The 19,125-nt window shown below is 34.4% G+C and overlaps 2 pseudogenes; both read left to right on the plus strand.

Moving 5' to 3' along the window:
* The first annotated feature begins 9,572 nt into the window (after nucleotides 1-9,572).
* On the plus strand, nucleotides 9,573-10,522 carry LOC133043388 (olfactory receptor 6C2-like; annotated as a pseudogene).
* A 6,897-nt stretch (nucleotides 10,523-17,419) lies between these two features.
* LOC133043168 (olfactory receptor 6C2-like) lies at nucleotides 17,420-18,285 on the plus strand (annotated as a pseudogene).
* Nucleotides 18,286-19,125: the final 840 nt, after the last annotated feature.

Consider the following 19,125-nt stretch of genomic DNA (forward strand, 5'->3'; position numbering starts at 1 on the left):
ATAGATGCACATTTAATTAAAGTTTGAATTAGTAAACCATACTTATTTTCATGGAAAGATTACATTTTTTCCTGAGAAGTATTATCTGCAGCTTACACAGCTGTGAGTCAAGGGAAAGACATTCCCCAGTACATTTGATACCTGTGCCAACATCTAACACCAAGTAAGCTTTCATATTCCAGATTCTATCATAAAATCTAAATTATTAGATACAACAAGTTGAAAAATCCACACAAATGTAATTCCTTGGAAATTATAGCTTTTACACCAAATCAACTAATTACTATCAGGAAAGCAATGAAATACAGACGTAACATCACAGATTTGGAACACTGAAAAAGCTGTGGTCAACAAGAATTCTGTTAACTTAAATTATTCATTATTTAAAAAAAAAAATGTAAACTAGCCCCAAAGAGGGGAATTTGTACTCATCTGAATAAAATGAAAAGAAAAAAAAATGAAGAATTAACAAAAGTAAATGGAAAATGTAACTTACTGTGGGTAGAAAATGAAGTTAGTTAAGTAAGCTAAAGAGATTAAAATCAGTTCTTTGAAAAGTCCAACAGCATAGCTAAATCCCACTCCAATGAATGTAATGAGTAAAAAACAAATACTGGATACGTAATTGGAAGATCTGGGACAAACAATAACATAAGAAAACAAAATAGTTAGGAAAAATATGAGGGAGAATAAATAAACGATTGCATTTGGTTGATTTCAAAGTCTTATTCAAATTTTGCTTTTCTGAAATGAAGTTATTATATGTCATACAATGAATGATATCAATCATGGTTCAGTTTAATCAGTAACATTTTGTTTTCAACAGTAATACACAGTAAAATTGTATGTCTTAAAGTGATGTCTTAAAATTGATGAAATTTGATATTTTTTTAAAATCTTGAGGAAATTCTTACATATTCAGAAAACTCAAGAAACTCTAATAGAGAAATAGTGCAATTCATGAGGGAATTTGGTTTCTAGATGAAAAAATGAAAATTATTTAAAAATCAGTAGACAATCATAGCAATAAGCAATGGGAAATTTTTAATATGCACATGTACATGTGTATTTACATATTTTGGAATAAGCAATCTATAAGTAATTATAGATTATGTATTGTAGAATCACATATTACTTTATTTGTGTACAGTCATTAAGCAAGTAGAACATTAAAACAAGATAAATTTTAATGCAGGATATCTGAAGCAGAAACTAAGTGATGCAATCAGAAAGAAGAATGGGTAGAAGAAAACAAACAAAAAAATTAAACCTTCATCATAAAATCACATGAAATATGAGAGCTTCAGTAAATATATATGCATATATATACATATATTTGAGTATAAAGAAATTTTTTTTCAAATACATTTGATCCTACAATTGAATGAAAGATCATTAAATATTTGTTGCTAAGTGAAAGAAATGAAGTTGCAGTTTATTTTGTTAATATCAGTTCAATAAAGATATAAATGTGAAAAGATAAACTCTTTGAATGTGTAAATATTGTACATTATACAATGGAATGTTATTCATCCATAAACAGTGGGAAATCATATCACTTGCAACAGCATGACTAGACCTTGAGGGTATTATGTTAAGTGAAATAAGTCAGAAATAGACAAATACTGTATAATCTCATTTTTTTGTGGAATTAAGAAACAAAAACAAAACAAAGAAGTCAACCTCATAGAGAAAGAGATCATATTTGTGGTTATCAGAGGCAAATGAAGGGAGAGCAGAGGCAAATGAAGAACATGATGCTAACACCGTTGTAAGGCATATTTGAAAATTGTTAAGAGAGTGATCCTAAGAGTTTTCATCAAAAAGGAAAAAAACATATTTTGTATCTATATGAGATGGATGTTCACTAAACTTTTGTAGTAATCATTTCACAATATATTTAAGTCTTTACACTGAATGTCATAAACTTGCCATCCAGTGTGGCATATCAACTGTATCTCAATAAAACCAGAAAAAAATTAAATATAAAAATCCCATTAAAAAGAAGAGCACTGCAGACTCAAACAGAGTGGAGGGTATGTGAAAAGACTAAGGTGGAAACTAATAAAATAGAAAAATATTTGAGAAATCATCAAGATTAATGAAGACATGCCAATAGTGTGGCATTGGTGTAAGAATAAACAAATAGATCAGCAGAGAGAATAAACAATGAAGGAATAATATATACAAGTGTGGTAAAATGAGGTATGACAAAGCAATACAGATAGAGTAACATTTTCAAAAATCCTGGGCTGTCAGAAATATTTTAGATTTTTATCCTGGTTATTTTGGTTGTTTATTCTTGGTAAACTTGTGAAAATCAATCTTGAAATTCAGGTATAATATGTAAACTTTTAATATGCATATATTTCAGTACAAATGTTTAAATAAAAAATAGAGTAGAATGAAAAGCATACAGCTAATATTACAATTAATAGCAAAAACAAAAAAATTAAAAAGGGCAATGCTTTCAACCTAAGATCAGGAATAAGAAAAAGAGAGCCATAGCAAAATTTCATAAGAATAAAAATTAAACACATGGAGATTTTTTTTAATAGGTGGAACTATTTTATTGACAAATAACATGCTTGTTTATGTAGACAAGAATACCAAAAATACTGTTAGAACTAAGAAAACATAGCAAGGGCACAGAATGAAAAGTCAGTGAACAAAAATTAACTGTATTTCTACATACTAGCAACAAACAATCTGAAAACAAAATTCTGAAAATTCAAAATAACCTAAAATGCCTTTGGAATGAATTTAACAAAAGGCATCTAATCAAAGACATCACTTTGCCGACAAAGGTCCATACATACAGTAAAAGCTATGGTGTCTCCAGTAGTCATGTATGGATGTGAGAGCTGGATCATAAAGAAGGCTGAGCACCAAAGAACTGATGTTTTCAAATTGTGGTGCTAGAGAAGAGTCCCTTGGACAGCAGGGAGATCAAACCAGTCAATCCTAAAGGAATCAACTCTGAATATTCATTGGAGGGACTGATGCTGGAGCTGAGCTCCAAGACTTTAGCCACCTGATGCAAAGTGCCAATTCATTGGAAAAGACCCTTATTCTGGGAAAGAGTGAAGGCAAAAGGAGAAGAGGGTGGCAGAGAATGACATGGTTAGATTCATGTCCACCAACTCAGTGGACATGAATTTGAGCAAACTCCAGGAGATAGTGAAGGACAGGGAACCCTGGTGTGCTGCAGTTCATGGGGTCGCACAGTCAGACACAATTTAGTGACTGAACAGCAACAAAATCTACACTAAAAATACAAAACATCACTGAGATAAGTCAAACCTAAGAAATAGAGATACAGACCACTTCCTTGGATTGAAAGACTATTTTTTTAACCCATAGATTCAAAGCATCCTCCTTCAAATTCCAAGCAGGATTTTTGTCGAAATTGATGAATTGATATTAAAATTCATACAGAAAATGCAAGGACCTAGTAGAATCAAGATAATTTTAAACATGATTAACATATGTGGAGAATTTACACTACCTGATTGATATGAGCTACAGTAATTTCATCAGGTTTTGCCAGGTGGCTCAGTGGTAAAGAATCTGCCTGCCAATGCAGGAGACATGAGTTCAACCTCTGGGTCAGGAAGATCCCCTGGAGAAGGGAATGACAACCCACTCCAGTATTCTTGCCTGGGAAATTCCATGGACAGAGGAAGCTGGCAGGCTACAGCCCATGGGGTCTCAGAGATTTGGACATGACTTAGTCACTAAACACCAATTTCATAGAAGGTGAGCCTTCCAGAATGGCGGTGTGAAAAGATCAGCAAAAATTCTTCCTGAAAAAGCAAGAATAAACGTGGACAAAAACTGGCAGATTTTTGTCCTACTGATGCGTTTTAAAATATTCATTTCCTAGACATATGTTTAATGAACTATATCTGCAGGGTTCATTATAACCTGAAAATTTGCAGTCACAAAGTAAGGGCTCTGAGAAGGGAGGAGAAAGAGAGTGAGAGAACTCAACATGTTTAAAAAATCAAGAAATCCGAGTGAAGTTACATATTCTTGTAACTTTTCTTGTAAATCTAAAATGATTTCAAAAATTTAAGATTTTCAAAATATTAAAGAAATATATGCCAATTAAATCCAAAGATTGTGAGGCTGGATTGAAAGATAAGATTCAACCATATGCTACTTACAGGAGACAATCTGTAGGAAGAGACAGAAAGAAAAATATAGATAGATAGACCCATGCAAATACCAACAAAAGAAAGCTGATTGAGGTGTATAAATATGAGATAAGGTAGACTTCAAAGACATATTATAATCAATAAAGAGATACTTTTCATAATATACAATGTTAAACTCAAAAAGATTATATAAATTATTTTTTTGCAGTTAACAACATTGAAATACATGAAATTAAAATTGATAGAATAAAAGAAAAACAGAAAGATCCAGAATTATAAAGTTTGAACAAGATTTATAGCTGATGAAGCATACATCTGTACTGAGTTTAGTACAGACATAAGAAGTTTGAAAAACACTAAAACCTATTATGATTGACATTTAGAGAACCCCCTACCAGTAAGAGTATAATATACATTTTTTTTTTCAAATTGCACAAGGAACACTCATAACATAGAATATATGTTGGACCTTTGTCTTAACAAATATCCAAGTATTGAAGTAACTTAGATTACATTATATAGCCAAAATGGAATTGAACTAAAAATTAACATTTCAATAAAAGATTACTAGAAAGCCATGAAATATTTGAAATTATGTAACCACTTACACATAGCTTGTGGGTTAGTAGTAGAAAAGCAGGTGGGAGTTTAGAAAATGTACTGGACTACAAGAAAATTCCATATTTGTAAGAAAATTCAAGTTTTAAATGCATATATTTTCAAAAAGAAATATTAAATACTTAAACTTCCATCAGCATGTACATTGGGGACTACCAATATAACAAACAGTCTACCAGAATTGTCCTCCTGGTGTCTGATATTTAATTATAAAATGAATTCCCTCCTAATTTTGTGTCTGATGTCAACAGTTAATACTCCACACATAAAGATAATTTGAAAGCTTTACTCACTAGGGACTTCTGAGGAGGCCAGGATGAGTTCAAACAGGTACAGTTTGAATTGAATGAGGTAGAAGTGGGTTGGGCTTAGACAGTGTCTAGGGACTGGGGAAAGTCCCTGTGAGTGGGCTTGAGACTGGCAAAGTTTTTGTGTTCGCTTTTGGGATAGCACTTTGCAATACAAAACAAAATCCTAATAATGATGCATGCATAGTGAATGCCATTTGGAAATAATTTATGATACATTTTCATTATATTTTCTAAAGGATTATTTTGTGGAAATTGGATAATTGTTAAAAATAAAGAATAAATTAATAGCAAATAATGAAATAGTGAATAAGTCCATACAATGAATACCTTGTAGTAATTTTAATGAAGAGTAAACAAGTTTTCAAAGCCAAAGATGGTTTTAAATACTAATGAAGTATTCAGAAAATGAACACTATACACCAGGAATTTTTCTGCTAAAACTTGTATGAATTATTGAAGTGATACTTGGTTACTTGTGTTTATAAATCTGAAAAATCACAGTTTATGATTAACTTTTACAAATACTTTCCTACTTTAAATGTCTTTAATAAATGTGCATCAGTTTAGTTCAGTTCAGTCACTCAGTCGTGTCCGACTCTTTGCGACCCCATGAATCACAGCTCGCCAGGCCTCCCTGTCCATCACCAACTCCCGGAGTTTACTCAAACTCATGCCCATCAAGTCGGTGATGCCATCCAGCTATCTCATCCTCTGCCGTCCCCTTCTCATCCTGCCCCCAATCCCTCCAAGCATCAGGATCTTTTTCAAAAAGAGTCTTTTCAACTCTTCACATGAGGTGACCAAAGTACTGGAGTTTCAGCTTCAGCATCAGTCCTTCCAGTGAACACCCAGGACTTATCTCCTTCAGGATGGACTGGTTGGATCTCCTTGCAGTCCAAGGGACTCTCAAGAGTCTTCTCCAACACCATAGTTCAAAAGCATCAATTTTTTGGTGCTCAGCTTTCTTCACAGTCCAACTCTCACATCCATACATGACCACTGGAAAAACAATAGCCTTGACCAGACAGACCTTTGTTGGCAAAGTAATGTCTCTGCTTTTTAATATGCTTTCTAGGTTGATCATAACTTTCCTTCCAAGGAGTAAGCGTCTTTTAATTTCATGGCTGCAATCACCATCTGCAGTGATTTTGGAACCCCGCAAAATAAAGTCTGACACTGTTTCCACTGTCTCCCCATCAGATGCCAGGATCTTAGTTTTCTAAATGTTAAACTTTAAGCCAACTTTTTCACTCTCCTCTTTCACTTTCATCAAGAGGCTTTTTAGTTCCTCTTCACTTTCTGCCAAGGGTGGTGTCATCTGCATATCTGAGGTTATTGATATTTCTCCCAGCAATCTTGATTCCAGCCTGTGCTTCTTCCAGCCCAGCATTTCTCATGATGTACTCTGCATATAAGTTAAATAAGCAGGGTGACAATATACAGCCTTGACGTACTCCTTTTCCTATGGGGAACCAGTCTGTTGTTCCATGTCCAGTTCTAACTGTTGCTTCCTGACTTGCATACAGGTTTCTCAAGAGGCAGGTCAGGTGGCCTGGTATTCCCATCTCCTTCAGAATTTTCCACAGTTTATTGTGATCCATACAGTCGAAGATTTTGGCGTAGTCAATAGAGCAGAAATAGATGGAAATCTCTTGTTTTTTTTTATGATCCAGCGGATATTGGCAATTTGATCTCTGGTTCCTCTGCCTTTTCTAAAACCAGCTTGAACATCTGGAAGTTCTCAGTTCATGCATTGCTGAAGCCTGGCTTGGAGAATTTTTAGCATTACTTTACTAGCAGGTGAGATGAGCGTAATTGTGCGGCAGTATGAGCATTCTTTGGGATTGCCTTTCTTAGGTATTGGTATGAAAACTGGCCTTTCCCAGTCCTGTGGCCACTGCTGAGTTTTCCAAATTTGCTGGCATATTGAGAGTAGCACTTTCATAGCATCATCTTTCAGGATTTGAAATAGCTCAACTGGAATTCCATCATATCCACTAGCATTGTTCGAAATGATGCTTTCTAAGGCCCACTTGACTTCACATTCCAGGATGTCTGGCTGTAGGTGAGTGATCACACCATTGTGATTATCTGGCTCGTGAAGATCTTTTTTGTACAGTTCTTCTGTGTATTCTTGCCACCTCTTCTTACTATCTTCTGCTTCTGTTAGGTCCATACCATTTCTGTCCTTTGTCGAACCCACTTTTGCCTGAAATATTCCCTTGGTATCTCTAATTTTCTTGAAGAGATCTCTAGTCTTTCCCATTCTATTGGTTTCCTCTATTTCTTTTCATTGATCACTGAGGAAGGCTTTCTTATCTTAACTGGCTATTCTTTGGAACTCTGCATTCAAATGGGAATATCTTTCCTTTTCTCCTTTGCTTTTAGCTTCTCTTCATTTCACAGCTATTTGTATGGCCTCCTCAGACAACCATTTTGCCTTTTTTGCATTTCTTTTCCATGGGGATGGTCTTGATCCCTGTCTCCTGTACAATGTCATGAAGCTCCATCAGGCTCTCTGTCTATCAGATCTAGTCCCTTAAATCTATTTCTCACTTCCACTGTATATTCATAAGGGATTTGATTTAGTTCATACCTGAATGGTCTAGTGGTTATCCCAACTCCCTTCAGTTTAAGTCTGAATTTGGCAATAAGGAGTTCATGATCTGAGCTACAGTCAGCTCCCAGTCTTGTTTTTGCTGACTGTATAGAGCTTCTCCATCTTTGGCTGCAAAGAATAGAATCAATCTGATTTTGATGTTGACCATCTGGTGATGTCCATGTGTAGAGTGTTCTCTTGTGTTGTTGGAAGAAGGTGTTTGCTACGACCAGTGTATTCTCTTGGCAAAACTCTATTAGCCTTTGTCCTGCTTCATTCTGTACTCCAAGGCCAAGTTTGCCTGTTACTCCAGGTGTTTCTTAACTTCCTACTTTTGCATTCCAGTCCCCTACAATGAAAAGGACATTTTTTGGCGGTGTTAGTTCTAAAAGGTCTTGTAGGTCTTCATAGAACCATTCAACTTCAGCTTCTTCAGTGTTACTGGTTGGGGCATAGTAATGTGTAAAATAATATATCTAGGTGTATACATACAGATATCAACAATAGCTAACTGTTTACTATGTATGATCATACATGTATTTTCTTTGTGAATATTTATTTTTAAAATTAAAGTCATAAAAACTAATAAATAAGGAAAAGTGTCCCCTATAATTAAAAGGGTCTATGATGAAGTTCATGTTTATTTCTGTCTCTAAGAAAACTGTTCCCATTGTTCCTTCAGGAGTATTTCTTTCCCCCAAAGTAATTACATGCTAAATTCCTTAATGACTTTTGAACCAGTCACCAAGGACCTAAGTGTTTATTCACTTAGTTATGGTACATTAAAAGAATGATAGTATTTCAAAGGAATCATATCATCAAACTCCCTAAAAAACAGAGTGAGATCGTGTACATGCCAGCCTTTTTACTTAGAGTACAAGCAAACATTGTCAGGTTTCAGTGGGACCAAAATCCTGAGGAAATCTCTAAATGTTTTAGAGACAGAAAACTTGGAAACCTCTGCCTGTGAATGTGTGAGTGTTGTTTCCTAAAAAAACAGTGATTGGCAGTGCACCTACCTATTTTTACTCCTTTTAATTTGACACATTCCTGCTCAGCTACCATCACCTTGAGGAATTTGGGAGTGAAATGCGTATCTGAAGCTATGATTACCAGAAGAATAAGTATGTTCATCTTGGTCATTTATCCTCAACTTATCAGAATGACAGACTGACGCTTGCCTCTGAAAGCTAAGATGATTTCATATTTTCTGAAAAGATGTTTTTACAAAGTTAAGACAAGTAATGAAATAAATATATGAAAAGCGTGTTGGCCTGCTTATGCATTGGTAAAACTAAGTTATCTCAATGTAACATTATTTTTTGAACATCCAAAGCAAACTTTCTTGGTATCCCATGCACGTGTGAAAAACTACAGAGAGATAAACATACATGGTAGATGTGTCTTGAGCTCTAACATTTTAGAGCAAAATCTTGGTGAGTGAGAAGAAGCAAAATAGTGAGTTAAAAGTGAATTGAAGAATTATTGGGAAAAAAAGGGCTATCAGACTACCAGTGAAATCACCTACATCAACGATCTCTTCTGCTTCTATGGCTGAGACAGAATTAAACAAGTGTATCACAATGTAAGATAAACTGAAAAAATAACTTGAGAATGTGGAAAGAGTTATAAAAATAAGCTCTCTCATATAGTAAAAGCAATTTTGAGAAAACATTCCCTTAACCAACCATGGAATACATATCAGTTAGAGGTGAAGATAGATATCTGTTCACAATTCATTGTTAAGTTAAGGATGAAAATCTCTGCGAACCACTTTAAGAGAAGTTGCTTGGCTAATACCCATTGATGACACGATTTTGGTACCAGTTTTTCAATATTAATCTCAATTTTATAAACAGACTGGGCTGAAGTCAGGAGCCTGTGATGAGAAACCATACAAGACTAACAACATTCATCCTGATGGGATTGACTGATGACCCACAATTCCAAGTTCTGGTATTTATATTTCTGCTTGAGTTACACTCAAACTGTATGTATGTTGAGTGTAACTGGCAATCTGACAATCATCTCCCTCACCTTAGTGAATTCACAGCTTAAATCTGCCATGTACTTTTTCCTCCAAAATTTCTCTTTCTTAGAGATCTCATTCACTACCATCCGTATTCCCAGATTCCTTTATAGCATGTCTACTGGAGACAAGACCATTACTTACAATGCTTGTGCTAGTCAACTACTTTTTGTCAACATTTTTGGAGCAACTAAATTTTTTCTCCTGGCCTTCATGTCCTATGACCACTATGTGGTCGTCTACAAACCATTGCATTATGTCACCATCATGAGCAGCAAAGTCTGCAGAAGGTTTGTCCTCAGTTGCTGGGCTGGAGGGCTGTTTATCACAACCCTCCCCAATTAGTCTAGGCTCAAATCTGGAGTTCTGTGATTCTAACGTCTTTGATCATTTTCACTGTGATGTGTCTCTTATCTTCAAGATCTCTTGTTCAAACACATGGTTCATAGAGCAGATGGTTATAGCCTGTGCTGTGATGACCTTCATCATGACCCTTGTGTGTGTAGTTCTTTCCTACATGTACATCATAAACACAGCCCTAAAATTTCCCTCTGCCCAGCAAAGGAAAAAGGTTTTTTTCACTTATTCTTCCCACATGATTGTTGTATCCATCACCTATGGCAGCTGCACTTTCACTTACATTAAATCTTCAGCAAAAGAAGTGCACATTAATAAAGGTGTGTCAGTGCTCACCGCTTCCATTGCTGCAATGCTAAACCCCTTTATATACACCCTGAGGAACAAGCAAGTGAAGCAAGCATTCAATGAATAAATCAAAAGAATTGCATTTTTCTCAAAGAAATAGGAAAATATTGAAATTGCAGATTCAGGTTATCAGGACAGTTTGGTGTCATGTTTAGTGTAGGATGAGAGCTGATCAACAAACTATTCTGATGCACAATAAGTACAAAAATAGAAAGTAAACTTTATATACTTTAAAAGCAAAGTGACTTGCAGATGACATGATCCTCTACATAGAAAACCCTAAAGACTCTTCCAGAAAATTACTAGAACTAATCAATGAATATAGCAAAGTTGCAGGATATAAAATTAACACACAGAAATCCCTTGCATTCCTATATACTAACAATGAAAAAACAGAAAGAGAAATTAAGGAAACAATACCATTCACCATTGCAACAAAAAGAATAAAATACTTAGGAGTATATCTACCTAAAGAAACAAAGACCTATACATAGAAAACTATAAAATGCCAATGAAAGAAATCAAAGAGGACACAAACAGATGGAGAAATATACCATGTTCATGGATTGGAAGAATCAATATTGTCAAAATGGCTATTCTACCCAAAGCAATCTGTAGATTCAATGCAATCCCTATCAAGCTACCAATGGTATTTTTCACAGAACTAGAACAAATAATTTCACAATTTGTATGGAAATACAAAAATCCTCGAATAGCCAAAGTAATCTTGAGAAAGAAGAATGGAACTGGAGGAATCAACTTGCCTGACTTCAGACTCTACTACAAAGCCACAGACATCAAGACAGTATGGTACTGGCACAAAGACAGAAATATAGATCAATGGAACAGAATAGAAAGCCCAGAGATAAATCCACGAACCTATGGGCACCTTATCTTTGACAAAGGAGGCAAGGATATACAATGGAAAAAAGACAACCTCTTTAACAAGTGGTGCTGGGAAAACTGGTCAACCACTTGTAAAAGAATGAAACTAGAACACTTCTAATACCACACACAAAAATAAACTCAAAATGGATTAAAGTTCTAAATGTAAGACCAGAAACTATAAAACTCCTAGAGGAGAACATAGGCAAAACCCTCTCCAACATAAATCACAGCAAGATCCTCTATGACCCACCTCCCAGAATATTGGAAATAAAAGCAAAACTAAACAAATGGGACCTAATGAAACTTAAAAGCTTTTGCACAACAAAGGAAACTATAAGTAAGGTGAAAAGACAGCCCTCAGATTGGGAGAAAATAATAGCAAATGAAGAAACAGACAAAGGATTAATCTCAAAAATATACAAGCAACTCCTGCAGTTCAATTCCAGAAAAATAAATGACCCAATCAAAAAATGGGCCAAAGAACTAAACAGACATTTCTCCAAAGAAGACATACAGATGGCTAACAAACACATGAAAAGATGTTCAATATCACTCATTATTAGAGAAATGCAAATCAAAACCACAATGAGGTACCATTACACGCCAGTCAGGATGGCTGCTATCCAAAAGTCTACAAGTAATAAATACTGGAGAGGGTGTGGAGAAAAGGGAATCCTCTTACACTGTTGGTGGGAATGCAAACTGGTACAGCCACTATGGAAAACAATGTGGAGATTTCTTAAAAAACTGGAAATAGAACTGCCATATGACCCAGCAATCCCACTTCTGGGCATACACACTGAGGAAACCAGATCTGAAAGAGACACGTGCACCCCAATGTTCATTGCAGCACTGTTTATAATAGCCAGGACATGGAAGCAACCTAGATGCCCATCGGCAGACGAATGGATAAGGAAGCTGTGGTACATATACACCATGGAATATTACTCAGCCATTAAAAAAAATTCATTTGAATCAGTTCTGATGAGATGGATGAAACTGGAGCCCATTATACAGAGTGAAGTAAGCCAGAAAGATAAAGAACATTACAGCATACTAACACATATATATGGAATTTAGAAAGATGGTAATGATAACCCTATATGCAGAACAGAAAAAGAGACACAGAAGTACAGAACAGACTTTTGAACTCTGTGGGAAAAGGTGAGGGTGGGATGTTTTGAAAGAACAGCATGTATATTATCTATGGTGAAACGGATCACCAGCCCATGTGGGATGCATGAGACAAGTGCTTGGGCCTGGTGCACTGGGAAGACCCAGAGGAATGGGGTGGAGAGGGAGGTGGGAGGGGGGATCGGGATGGGGAATACGTGTAAATCTATGGCTGATTCATATCAATGTATGACAAAACCCACTGAAATGTTGTGAAGTAATTAGCCTCCAACTAATAAAAATAAATAAATAAAAGCAAAGTGACAAAATTATTAGTGAATCTAACAATAAAAAATTTGAACCAGTATGTTATGCCATTTTATATTTTTACTGTTTTTACAAAAATATGAGTATGCATCACATTGAAGGTAAATGCTGGTACTTCACCATAAATAATTATGGAAACACTAGATTAATGGGTCTTAAGTTTCTAAATGATTCTGTATCTTGTGGTCATCACAGTAGTCACACTAAGTGCCTAAAAGCATTTTTGGCCCTGCAGCCTTAACAGCTCATAACTAGTTCATTTCCCCCCCTGTTGCAAAATACATGTGCAAGGTACCATCTCTCATTAAAGAGATTGTCTAGAAAAACAAGCAGAATTATACCTTCAGACCAGTGTCACCTATTCAACAAACAGTTCAACTATACAAGTGCATGAGAGTTGATGATAATGATAGAGAACAAGAGAGAGATGTTGTCATCTGCATAACTATCAGGACCATTATTCAAATAAGTATAAAAAGACTTTCTAAAATTTTGAGAATTCTCATTACACAAAAAAATTCTATTATTATGTATGGTGACAGATATTAATTACACTTACTGTGGTGATCACTTCACATTATATACAAATGTCAAATCATCATGTTGTACACCTGAAACTAGTGCAGGGTTTTATCTCAATTATACCTCAATAAAAAGTGATTTGCATATACAAACTACTATGTATATTGGGTTAGCCAAATTGGTTCTTTGGGTTTTTGCATAGGATAATAATAAAATAAACAACAAGGTCCTAACATAAGCATAGGGAACTATATCCAATATTCTGTAACAAGCTATAATGGAAAAGAATATGAAAAACAATATATATATATATGTATGTGTAATTGCATCACTTTGCTGTACACTTGAAACTAACACAACTTTGCAAACCAATTGTACTTCAATAAAAAAAAATTTTAAATGTTTGCTAAAAATAAAAAAAATATAGTCCGTATAAAAAATAAATGTACTTTGTTATCAAGGAGGAAGGCTAACATTCCAGAACTGAAGGTAGCTTCTTGAATGGAAATTTATAATAAAAATGGAAATTAAAAAAATTAAAAAAAACTTTTAGGAAAAGGCAGATTAAGTACTGAAATACATACAGAAACACCAGTTATAAAGGTAGGTCTTGCACAAAGACCAAATTTCAATAAAACTCAACTGAAAAAATTGATGGAAAACTCAGGTTATTTATTGATCAGAGGTCGGTAATGTACAGTGAGAAAGAATAAAAAAGATGAACCTTCATATGAGTTCTCAAGGAAAATTAATACTCTTAGATATTAAGTTCTTCATTACCTCTCATGTATCTCTCCCTAGTCTTCTGTGTCTGAACACATATAATACATTTGTCTCTGTAGTATTTTATTTATAGATCCTTGTTTATTCTTGAAATATGTTCTTCAGTCTTGGCACTGTCCTTTAGATAAATCCCGTTCATCCTTCATATCTCAACATAATGTCACTGCCTTGGGAAATCAGTCCTCGGCCTCTTCCCAAATCACCCTTTCTTTCCATTTTCCCCACCTTTTATCTCACTCCCCCACATCCTGTTCTTTCTATTCTTCTTTATTCCTCTCAATGAAAGAAAAACGCTTTTTGCCTAACACTTGACATGCTTGCAGCCTTTATGGTCACAATATTCACTTTTCCTCTCTGCTTCAGTTTACTTAACTTTTACTGTTACAACTAAGTTTTTTGGTTTTTTTTTTAATTCTTCATTCTCTACAATTCTATTACTGTCATCCAGTAAATTTCTCATTTCAGGTATTGTATTTCATTTCTCAGAGCTAACCCTTTGGTTTGTGTGTATTTCTGAAGAAGAAATTTCTCTTCTGGAATATTTAGCTAAAGTACAAAAGTATTTTTACTAAAATAATGCTCTCCAAAAATTACAAAAAAAGGAATTTTTAAAAATTAATATATAAATTTGTTGTATCAAATATATAGTTATATGGGCTTCCCTTGTGGCTCAGCTGGTAAAGAAACTGCCTGCAACGCTGGAGACCTGGGTTCAATCCCTGGGTTGGGAAGATCCCCTGGAGAAGGGAAAGGCTACCTGCTCCAGTATTCTGGCCTGGAGAATTCCATGGACTGTATAATCCATGGGATCACAAAGAGTCGGACATGACTGAACAACTTTCACTGTGTCTCACCCTGCTTATATACATATATTCATTTTGATAATGTGAAAAAACAAAGTTATAAATTTATACAATGTGCTTATAAATTTTGGTTTGATATTATAGTAACAAAATATTATATATTAAATTTAATTAAAGCTGAAGTGTTAAATAGATCTCTAAAGCTGTTTACATTTATATTTACAATTGTTTCAGCAAATTATACAGGTGATGATTGTTGTTCATATATTTTTGAATATTACATACAATATATTCAGATAAAGTTGCTGATTTATAATCTGAGAAGATCTTTTCCAAAGTGTTTACATTAGTTATCTCCAGATTATGATACTATGTACATTTTATCTGATTAACTTTTCAAAACAATTTTATTATTCATACAAAAGGTAAATTCAATAGAAAATTGAGTTTCCCAGGTGACACAGTGGTAAAGAATCTGCCTGCCAATGCCAAAGACATAGAAGACGAGAGTTCAATCCCTGGGTTGGAAAGATCCCCTGGAATAGTAAATGGCAACCCACCAAAATATTCTTGCAGGGAATATTACAAAGATTGAGGAGCCTGGCAGACTACAAGTCCATGGAGTCACAAAGAGTTGGACACAGCACCACCACCAAAAGAAAATCAGGGCTCTTTGATCTTCAGAGTAATTTGAATGACATAATAAATATTTAGAGCAGTGCATCATCTCACTCTTGCTCCTTGTGCTCCAGTCTCTAAGCTGTTTCTACTTATTTCTTCTGAGGATACTCCTCAGAGTTGCATGTTTTAGGCTTTTTGCCCGCACTATGACACAAAAGATTCCATGATTTCATTGAACCTGGATCTCTAAGGACCCTTCTATTAATTCATTAAGTTGTAAGTCTGCTAAATAAAAAAAAAAAAACACCAGTCTTGTTAATGTATAAGACCTTCAAAAGAATGTCAAGACCTTCAAAATCTGAGAGAATCCTTGGTAATTCTCAATCTTAGAATTGCCTTTTATTTTCAGCTATAAGCAATAAAAGAAAATACTTTTTAGGTTTGGGACATCTATCATTTATGCAGAAAATTTTATAATATTTGATGATGAATAGCAGAAATAATTATGCATTTCAAGCTGCACATTAATATAGAGTGAAATTATGAGCAATAGACAACAGAAAGATACATATTTTAACCTTAAGAGCTAATGTTGCTAAGCATTCACTTGAAGTTATGATTGACTGGCAAAAAAGTATATAGTTGTTTTTTTTTTAAATTTTTCAGTGTCTTTGTAAGATATATCCATAAATTCCTATGTAAAAAATGCTTTATATTCATCTTTATCAACTAAGAGCTATTAATGTAAATTTTGACATTTCATAATGAAACTAAATATTATAAGATATAGATCATTTTTAAATAATTAACTTTGAAAAGATAAAAATCATGGGACAGTTTGATTTTTATGCATTAGTTGGTATAGTATGAGAGATATTAAGACAATAAATTCCTACTTTATCTTCAATCATAACATAAAAAATATATATACACACAAGAAGATCACCACTCCTATGTAAAACACAGTGTGATGATTTATCATCTCATTTGGCATCCCTCCTTCAATACAAATACTTATTCTTGAGAATATTAAAGTAAACAGAAATGAACATAAGGTCGATTACCTTCTCAATACTTGATTTGTAACACCTAGGAGAAACTGAGTTTCATCGGTGAACTTTAATTTTGAAAAAGGACACGTTATTCCAGAACACTGAAAACTGCCTGGAATGTGAAAAGCTGAGTTCACTAGCACAGTGATGCCCTAAGTGTCCACGACTAAGAGAAGGGAAGAAAGTTTTAACTGTTGAGTGTTTTCACACCATCCCAAATTCACCTAACATTGGACCCAGGGAAGCCCCTAATTTGGGGGAAAGCTTTCAGTCCTCAAGCAAAGAATGAAATCAAAACTGTTTCTTTCTGTCTAGTAGTGTTTGTAAAATGTAAAGCTTACTTGGGGACATTATAAAGTTTTTTGTTAGATTTGAGCCTGCTCTCAGATGAGTATGAAGAATATTTTTTAAATAAAGACAGTAAAATGTAAAATTACATAAAATAACTCCATTATGCAGGGTAATTTCCTAATAGTTTGTTAACATAGGGAAATCCAAGCCCTGGAGGCACTGAATGAAGGCTGAAAACAGTTGAAGTTGGTGTCTTTGTAATAGATGAAAGCTGAGGAATAACCTTAGGAAAATTATCCAAGTATTATAAAGTATTTGACCACTAGTTTCCACAACTCATGAATAGACAGACTAAGCCAAAAGTATTAGGAACAAAGATAAAATTATCTGATTGAAAGATGAAGTAAGAATGAAAATACAGTAACTATTTATATATACAATAAAATACTACTCATGGACAAGATATTCACTTCAAGACAGTCAAGTCAGTTTGCCTTTCATTTACAGCCAGTGTTGAGCACTTATTTAGACTTCATTACACTCTTTTCAAGTATCTCTGCATTTTTCCTGATGACTGGGCAAAAGCAGAAATCCTTGATGAGAAACCACACAATAACAACATTCATCCTGCTGGGACTGACTGATGACCCACGAATGAAAGTTCTAGCTTTCATCTTTCTTTTTTCATCTACATGTTGAGTGTAGCTGGGAACCTGACCATTATCTCCCTCACCCTCACGGATGGCCATCTCAGGACAGCCATGTACTTATTTCTCCAAAATTTCTCTTTCTTGGAAATCTCATTCACAACTGCCTGTATTCCCAGATTTCTGTACAACATACCAACTGGTGACAAGGTCATTACCTACACTGCTTGTGCTGTTCAAGTATTTTTTACTTACCTTTTCGGGATAACAGAATTTTTTCTTCTAGCCACTATGTCCTTTGACAGCTATGTGGCCATTTGCAAACCCCTGCATTATGTGACCATCATGAATAACAGAGTCTGCCACCGGCTTATCATCAGCTGCTGGATGGCTGGTTTGTTAATCATCATTCCCCCACGTAGCCTGGGCCTCGATCTGGAATTCTGTGACTCTAATGTCATTGACCATTTTTTCTGTGATGCCACTCCCCTCCTAAAGATATCATGCTCAGACACATGGTTCATAGAGAGAATGATTCTGGTGTGTGCTGTCTTGACTTTCATCATGACTGTTGTGTGTGTGGTTCTGTCCTACATGTATATCATCACGACAATTCTAAGATTCTCTTCTTCTCAGCAAAGGAAAAAAGCCTTTTCAACTTGTTCTTCCCACATAGTTGTAGTTTCCATCACTTATGGCAGCTGTATCTTCATCTATACCAAACCTTCATCCAAGAAAGACATGGCTCTTAACAAAGGAGTTTCTCTGCTCATTTCTTCTATTTCACCCATACCTGGAAAATTATCAATAGTTTAATAATTATTATTTTCATTGTTTAGATTATCTTATAACAAAAAGATATTGAAAATAGAATAGCATATGTCTGTGATCCTACACTAAGTGCTGCATAGGGTGAAGATGAGTGAACAAACATATTTAAAAATATACCCAAGCAGAATGAATGTAAACACCACAAAGATATGTAATATGCAATCTCAGCAGTCACATGATGAAAAAAATTAGAAATGGTGTAATAACATGAACATAACCCTATTAATGCACATTCAATGGAATGGAGAATTAAAACATAATGTAGCCAACCACAAAAGGATAAGTTTGAGCATTTTTACCCATCAGATAAAACATAAATAGAAGGAGAAAAACAAATTCTCTAACGTAATTTAAACTCTCATTATAACAGCAAACGAGCAGAGTTTTTAAAGCCCACAGATCAGATGTAAAATTCAGATTCTTTAAAGTTAAAATATATCTTTTAAAATAAGTCAAATGTCAATTAACAATAGATTAAAATTTTGAGACCGAAATTACAGCATACCTGGCAAACAATGGCATGCCAATAATCCATATTTAAATAATGTATAATTATAAAATTTGTACATATATTGCATATTTGCATGTATAAAGTTGTAGCTGAGAGTAATTCATGTCTTTACACTTTCTTGATATTAAAATATTTTTAAGTAGCTTAAGAATAAAGGGACTGATATGCAATTTAATTAGGAGAGCTATAATACAAGAGGAAACAAAATGGAACAATGAAAGTTTAAGATAAAAAGCAAAAACAATTATCAGTAAAATTTATGGTAAATATTTCACAGACTGATTCTTTATGATACTCAGGAAAAGAATCTTACA

This window comes from Dama dama, chromosome 22 (assembly GCF_033118175.1).
Source record: "Dama dama isolate Ldn47 chromosome 22, ASM3311817v1, whole genome shotgun sequence".
Taxonomy (NCBI): Eukaryota; Metazoa; Chordata; class Mammalia; order Artiodactyla; family Cervidae; genus Dama; species Dama dama.